The sequence below is a fragment of the Platichthys flesus genome, chromosome 7 (genome assembly GCF_949316205.1).
Source record: "Platichthys flesus chromosome 7, fPlaFle2.1, whole genome shotgun sequence".
In the NCBI taxonomy this organism is placed as follows: Eukaryota; Metazoa; Chordata; class Actinopteri; order Pleuronectiformes; family Pleuronectidae; genus Platichthys; species Platichthys flesus.
Window position 1 is genome coordinate 7706007 of NC_084951.1, and position 8770 is coordinate 7714776.

Sequence of the window (8770 nt, forward strand, 5' to 3'; positions counted from 1 at the left end):
AGTAAAAAAAGTTAACATTTGCAATAATGAATTAACATTATAACATCTTAAAAGTGCGAGTCTGCTCTCATAATAGAAACAAAAAAAAGAAAAGAATATATATATCTGCATAGTCATGTGTAAAATCAAACATTACATTGACTCTACTCCTCAGGTTTTACATTCTATTATGTTCGCTTCACCTCTGCTGTGTGTGTTCGTGTGTGTGTGTTTTAGTCTAAGCATCAGAAGAATATACTTTTTCTATTTGAACAAAGCCTACAGATATCTGAATGAAACTAACCTGTTGCCTCAAGGAAATACAAGATAGATGTTCTGTGTGTGTGCGTGTGTGCGTGTGTGTGTGTGTGTGTGTGTGTGAGAAAAAGTCACATGTAGTAGAAGATAAACATTACATGCTGCACACTAACAGGATTTCTGCTTATTTGTCTCCTTAAGATTTCATTCTATGATTTATAATTAAACATCCATCAGTGTAACTCTGCACAACACAGTTTTTGTAAAACACATCTTCAGCATCTACTTCTGAACTTTCAAATGACTTGTCATGTGATTTGGGGCCTGAAGCAAAAAGGGCCCCGAGGGATTTAGTTGGAAAATGGTGTGTGTCTGTGCAGGGGAGTGGATCCTCTTGAGGGCTGGTGTGTATTTGACTTTTTTTAGACACACCCTGAGAGAGCGGGGGTGAAGGATTCAGGCAGAACAGGTTCTTGAGTCGAGGAAACTTTCTCTCGCCCTCCTCTGAGCCTCTCAGGCACAACTTTTCCTCTGTGGCTGCGTATAAACCTCCCCTCCTCCGCTCAGACCCTGACTCTGAGCTCCTTTAACAGTGATGTAATGCTGTGACTGTCGGAGCCAGTAGGAAATGGTGCACAGGTGTGAGATGAGCCTGAGAAGCAGATGTATGGTCAATCAGTGCTACACAAAAGCAGCTGAGCAATCGTCATACAAGCATGTCTTCACCATGGCCACATGGGGGCACTGCTTCCATGCATTTCCACAAAGAGGCCAAGAGACACTCAGTCCAACACACTGAGAAGTCCTCCTGGTAATTGTTTATAGTCTCGTGCGTTAACATCAGCAGCTCAGATGTGATAGTTGCATTTTAAATAGCGCAGCTGTAAGTGGGAGGAAAACGTGTACTTTTATTTGAGATAATATTACCACCTACTCTCTGGCTTTACGTGCAAAAATATTAGTATTAGTACAAATTAAATTATGTATCAATATTGGGACCCCTCAAAAATGAGAGGATTATACATTTGATTTGATTTAAGACCTACTTCATGTGAAGCTGTATTGATCCACTACTAAAAATAGTTCCCGACACATTCACTATTTATTTCTAAAGTTGCTTAAAGACTTGTTCAAGTCTGTTTGGAAATGAGGTTGCCCTTGAAAAGTATGCTAAATTTGTGGCATTTAAAATAAAATTACATATTTAAAAGGAGCCAGTTGGTTAGGAGCTGCCTATTTGATAAATGACACAAGTCCTGATGACGGGCTCATGGCAACCCTAGTCAAGGACAATAAATCAAAAAGCAGCAATATGTCAACTTGGTAGTGCAGCTGGTCGGTATAGATTCATCTTATTTGTTCTCATGCAGTGTCAAAAAAGGACCTATCTATCTATCTATCTATCTATCTATCTATCTATCTATCTATCTATCTATCTATCTATCTATCTATCTATCTATCTATCTATCTATCTATCTATCTATCTATCTATCTATCTATCTATCTAATTAAAACAGAATCATCAATCATTATTGGTCACTGCAATGATTTTCCAATATGTAAATACTGTAAATCCCTCCCTAATGTAATTCCAAAGTTTGCAACAAGAGTGAAAATTACCAGTCCACACAAAACTAAATCCTCTGTGTGTGTCAGTGAGAGTGTGTGTGTATGTGTGAGAGTGTGTGTGTGTGTGTGTTTGTGTGTGTGTGTGTGTGTTTTTGTGTGTGTGTGTGTGTGTGTTTGTGTGTGTGTACAGCTGTCTTTGTGAGGACCAGTTGGAGTCTACCAACCTACCGAGTGAGGACATTTTTGGGAAAGTGAGGACTTTTTGTCCGGTCCTTAGGTTAAGGGTTAGGGTTACTTGCAAGGAGCTAGAGTATGCATTATGCGTGTCCTCAGTAGGATAGCTGTTGTGGGGACCTAATGTTTCCACTGTTACATTATGGAGACTTGTTTTCCTTATGGAAACAAAAAGCAAGCATGTCCCTAAACAGGTTCAGGTTTCGGTCAAGGCTTATTTAAGGTTAGGGTTAGGGTGTGTGTTTGTGTTTCTTGGAATGTGAAATACTTTGAAAGTAATCAAAACGTTACAAGTCGGCAGTAAAGGTCAGTGGAATGGAAAATAGTAAACCAAACACAAACAAACACTGCTTGAAGTCAGTAAGGTCTTTGTCAAGGAGCGATCACCTTATAAGAACTGTGATAAGCTCATGGGAACTGGATTGGCCTGAGGTTTGTAACCTGTCTTCACTCCTCTTCGTCTCTGAGGAAGCCGTGCACATCCTGAGATTTGGTGAAAGTTCATAAAAATAATAATGATAACAGTAAAAGCATTTACTTCCCTCTTCCTGGAATGATTCAGCATGACAGAGCACTAGAGTGATGGCTGCAGGCCCAAAGATTATTTGAGGATAACAGGAGTGTTTTGCTGTAAGGGGCCATAAAGATACTGCACCACTGTAAAATCCTTTCCATCACAGGCTTGTAAATCAATATATCTTGTCTTGAACGGCTTTGTTTTGAAACTATCTTGACCCAACTGATTCCAGTTGATGAAATGATGGCGTTTGGCCATACCGCTCCTGTTTACCAGTAAACCATAGCCATAATGCATGGATGAGGGACATTCACCATTTACCACATGGGCCACTTTAGGTTCCCATCCAGATGTCACCTTGTCTAGAGCATCGCATGTTTGCAAAAAAAGGCTGACATTTGTTTCGGGATATTTAGGCCACAATTGCTTATTTACAAGTGGTCAGCATTAGGCGCTTGTATTGGAAATCCCCTTACTAATTGTCAAAACATGGCCCAGATCTGCACCACTATAAGCACAATGTCAGCTTCACACTTTTTGCAAAACAATACACACAGTGATCTGCAAAACACTAAACACACTTGTATACATTAAACACAGAACTATATCAAGATGTCACTTCATAGCAATTCCTAAGCACTGCCTGTCAAATGACCACCCCTGTGGGCCAATTGGTCAAACACAGCCATCAATTGAGTATCCTCCTCTGATGGAGTGACGGTTACACACAATTATTTTTCACCCACCTTCACAATGTTACAGACCAGACATGAGCAGCTGTTTGCATATCAGCGGCCACTTCCTATAAATGCCTCCACTGATCTGCTCTCCACGTCACACTCTCTCATCACCCCTTTTTCTGATTTCATGCACACCGATTCACTGCACTGCACTTCACATGTGACAGACCCAGCAGATCATGATTATGAATCTCTGTTTTTGCCTTTTTCTGATGATTCTCTAAAAGTGTCCAATGTTTTTTGTTCTGGTTCCAGAAGCGCAGATGCCTTCTCACTCACTGACCAGCAGTTGGCACTGATTTGCGTCTAAAATTCCAGCCCTCACATCTCGCTCTCCCAGTCCCATGATGACCAGTGGCAAGACTTAGGCCCATTTGTCAGATCATGCCAGGCTGTCGCTGATTGACAACCCACAACCAGGCCTGACGGGATGTGTTCCTCCAGTCTGAGTGCATTTGATCTAAAAACATTCTCAAACCTTCTGTTCTCAAGCCACACGCTCATTTGTTGTGACTGAAAATCACGTTCATTCTTATGCAATGTTGTCCAGCCCCTCTGATGTTTCTCCTCTACTTTCAGATCTGCCTGAAACATTGTAGGTAAAGGATAAATATGATGTGGGCCTCATCAGAAACTGTGATCCATTCAAAATCACTCCAAAATCTGATTATAGACCATGCAAACAACAATATCCACTCAGACAAGTAGCAGTGGAGGGGATACGTTCTATTTCTGAATCTTTTTTACAGGCTGGTGTAAATGTCCCCTTCCCTGATTCACCGGTCCGCACTCCACTGTTCCCAGTTAAGAAGATCAGAGACAAAAGCCTCAGAGGCTCACTAGTCGTGTTATCCATGATCTCCTTGAATACTGTTTTGCCCAGTATTTTGTCAAGACACACTACTAGAAAAGCTTCTGACGATCCAACAAACTGCTCTTTTCTTACAGTGTTCTCTCAGACCCGTCCAGCACATGCAAATTTACTAGACATAAGAAAAGTGATTCACGTCCCCTTGATCTGTAACTTATTCCCCATCCCTCCCTACCTGGATACTGACAGCACAGATGATTCTGATGACGATACTCAATTTTTTTTATTTTTTATTTTCATTTTCATTTTTATGTTATTTTCTCCCTCCAGCTTGCTTATGTGTTTCTTAGTGATTTCACTAGACAAAAACAGCTACTGCAATTATCCTTTCAACTTCATATTTTCTGATGCCTTAATTTGAAGCTATGTGAATTTTTAAGGTTGATGTAAATTGCTTTATGAAGTTTGTACATACTTAATAATATATACATACCACTTCTGTCCGTCCTGGGTGAGGAATCCCTGACATGTGGCTCTCTCTAAGGTTTCTACTTAGGTTTTTTTTTAGTAGTTTTCTTCCTTACGCTTTATGAGGGGTAAGGGCAGAAGATGTCAAACCATGTTAAAGGCCTATGGGACAAATTGTGATTTGTGAATATGGGCTATACAAATGATGATTGATTGATTAATCAATTTTACTTCCTGGCTTGAATTTTTGACTGAAAGGTTTTACTGGATATATTTTCAACCTAAAATATACTATATGTTGATTTTTAACGTTTTATTACATTTTAATATCAGTTTATTTTGCCAATCAATACAGTATGTCACGTTTTGTTAATGGTTAATGTGATGATGATTTTTGTTTGACCTGATTTTCTTCCATTTTCATTTTGAAATGCTTGCTCAATTAAGGAAAAGGACTTTTTTTCTTCCACCAAAACAGCAGTGGCTACCTATTGTGGTCTCATCGCCAGTGACTCTGTATGTAGGATTGCAGACTCTACGATTTTCCTCTCGATTTTGTTTGTTACTTATGTTGATTATGAGGTTTCTTGATTATTTTTCGTTAGTGATCTTTTTTTTATTGATGATCAAATGAGGCAGTGTATTGGAAATTATCACTGACCAGTGTCTAAGGTATTGGAAATCCCCTTACTAAGGGTCTCACTGCTGTGACATTGTCTACCTGACAGGATGGAACCCTTATTTGGTGATGTTTTTCTTTGAAGTGGTATCAGGGACGGTAGGGTGAGTTTTTTCTTCTAACTGGTACCGGGGACGGAAGGACACAGCAGATAAGTCAGAGGATGATCTAATGTCTTTCATGTCCTCTTTTTTTTTTCCATATCATGTCTTGTGAAACGCCTGTTTGTATAAGCTTCTGTGAACTTGCAGTCAGTTTTTCCATTTTGAGCACCCGTGCTTGTTGTGTAAACTCTGCAGTGCTTATTATTATAAAGACTCAAAAGCAACTCCGGTCAAGATGAATTTCCATCACAGCTCTCCTCCATTTTGTGCAGGCCACAAATGGCCCTCATCTGAATGCTATCTGGGTTGCAGCCTAAATGGACGGGAGGGTGTGTCACATAGAGGATTATGGAGAGTGAGGCATGTCACATGATTAGAGCAGCGCAGCTTGAGTTGACCGCCTGACGTAGCTCGCAAGTGTGGCTCCATTTAATAAAGTCACAAAAAAATATATTATAAAACAAGATATATTAAAAATATAACCTAGAAAATGTCAGATTACAATTACATTGGTGCAAAACCCGCTATTCATAACTCCAGGGGCACTTGGAGAGGGCAAACCATAATCAACGCTAACTCCCTATATCTCACCATGTGCTAAGGTGAAGAAAAACCTCTGGATCCATTTAGCCAGACCTGCTTCCAAATTGAATGGGTTCTTTCTTGTGTGATGTTCCAACCCTCCGCAGAGTGTCATGGAAATCGATTGAGTAGCCTCTTTATACTTAATCAAAGAATACACCTTTTACCTCAACACGTCCTTCCTTCTGGTTGTCCTACTGACACACATGTACATCTGACCCATCACATTTATGTGGTTTCTCACAACTAAACTTAGAGTGGAAGCAGACAGGAAGTGTTTTATCCAGGAATGCATTCATCCATTCATCTATGTTTCGCACTGACTCATACCTTTTTCCCTCTCATGTTGGGAAATCAAATGTAAGACTGCTGCTGCTGCTGGGGTGTGGAGAAGCAGGTGGTGTGGTGTGGACAGGTGGAGAAGCACCCTGAGGTGTCTGGTTTCCTCATCACTTTAGTGTTTTATGCATTATCACTGTATCCTCCAGTATCTGACCACTGAGTCAGAGTATGAGGATACTCTATGTCACTTGTTCATTGTTTAAACCTACATGTACATAAATAGATACATCTTTAAGTGAAGATAAATATGAACAATATCATTTAGTGAAATGAGGACTTCCTGACACGTACCACATCCTTCCCCCAAGTTTAGATAGATACATGAAATTACTATATCATGGATATCCATCAAGTAGTGTTCATGTAATCTTGCTTACAAACAAACAAACCAATAAACAGACAGTGGTGAAAACATCACCACTGTTGTGGGTTTTAAATAAATAATACAAATTAAAAAAAAATATTAGACTATGCTTTTGCAAATAGATGCAGGTTCAGGTTCAGGACATATGGAACGTGCTGTCCACTGACCATTGACCTTCTGGGTGCTGGTTTGATCCCTGGCGGCCCTTTGGCAAGACACTGAGCTCTTAAATTGCCCCTGATTGTAGCATTGTAGTCAAATCACAGGATCATAAAGACTGAAAAACTACATTTTTCATTTGTAAATGCAAAAAAGTTAAAAAATGTCTAAAAGTATGAAATTTGCCCTCAGGGGAATTATTGGGGGAAATCCGAGCAGCACAAATAACATGAATTAAAGTGAAAGCGTAGTAGCACAAGTTTGACTGACTAAAAAATGTTTTCATTCTTACAGGTTGGATACAGACCAAAGGAAAAGGATGTGTAAAATGTAAAGTTAACCCTTATTAACTCTCCACTGCAGCCAGAAGTGATCCTAGTAAAGCTTCAAAATCAGCCTGCTTACATGTTCATTTTAATCGTATTCTCATAATGATGCTCGGCAGGTATGTCGATGATGTTTACCATGCTCACCATCATAGTTCGGCTTGACTTGATTGTAACGCTCTCTTTTCCTCCTAGTAGTGCTAGCACCGAGGGAAAATCATCAAAGGATCATCAAAGTCACAAGGATTCAGTCTGGGAAGCGACAATGTCAAGGTTGTGTTGCAGTCCATCAAGTAGATGTTTGAATTATACACAAGATAAGTAAAAACTCTGACCTACAGGTTGAACTAGATGTGAAGTTGTAGGTCAGTGGAGTCATTATAACTTATTGTCAGTCCATCATGATACTGGTAAAAGTTGTTGAGATTTGTCAAGCTGGTCAAAAAGTGACAAACCCACCAAATCCTAGAGTCACACCGCTCATGAAACTCAAACTCTACAAACTGTGATTAATAAACATTAACATCAATATAACAGCAAATAGCATTTGTCCTGATGTGTTCAGATTATCGGTGTTCCATATAGACATCAGATTATCATGGATTCGTTGTAAAATGAGACTTAGATGTGTATGTAAGTAAAGCGTAGTAGGCTACACTCAGCAAATACTCTTAACACTTTAAGTATACCTTTTAACACTTTATGTATATTTATTGACCTTTGCTCCAGTCATATACCACGTCTCTCTATCCATGTTTCCATCTGCCTCTTCACAGGTGATTATCACATAAAGGCAAAAAATAGAAATATTACAAAAAAAAAAAATCACAAAATCTAATATTAGAGAAGGTAGATAGAAGATAGGCCATTACTCTACGATAAACACAAACCCAGTATCATCCAGCTGGCGTGTACACAGCCTACTGCCCATCCTTACTAGATGCCCCATATTTGTTTGTTTTACCTGGAAAAATGCACAGAGCACGGGTTCTGCCATTGGCGACTTGGTGACTCAGCAACAGAGTAGAGAGATGGTCAACATAGTGTTATTTTATAGCCTTGCCTTGGCACAGACCTTCCCTGCTCACGTGTGTCAATCACCACCCTCACCCAACCCTCCATCTCGCCACTTGGTCTTTGATGTGTTTATTATGAACCCAGGTCCATGGATTCCCGGCAAGGAAATAAAATGGCTCTTGATTGTGTCCCTTCTCCTTCCTCCAATTGCTCACAGCCTATGTGTCCCTCAATGACATTGCTTATACGATATGACTGTATTTGAGTTTGGGTTACTAAATAACCAAGTCAGTTAGGCAGCTACTATCGCAGAAGATTGCTATTGTTATTGGCCAATACCGCTTGGTCATTGCCATAAAATAAAATGAGTAATGGAAAAAATGAGAATAACAAAAAACATCCTTGCATTCGTTTATTTCCTGGATTAAATATTGAAAGAGCACGGACATAAGGAAAACATTCCTTTTGAATCAATCTCTCTGAGGAGTTTCTCTCATGAGACCAAACATGACATCATGACATGTAGTCTGGTGCAGCGTGTGGCTGGGAAGGTTTTCATAACAAACTAGAATCATTAAAGAAAGTTCCTTTCCTGGACATGCACAATTTGTTTGGGTTTCG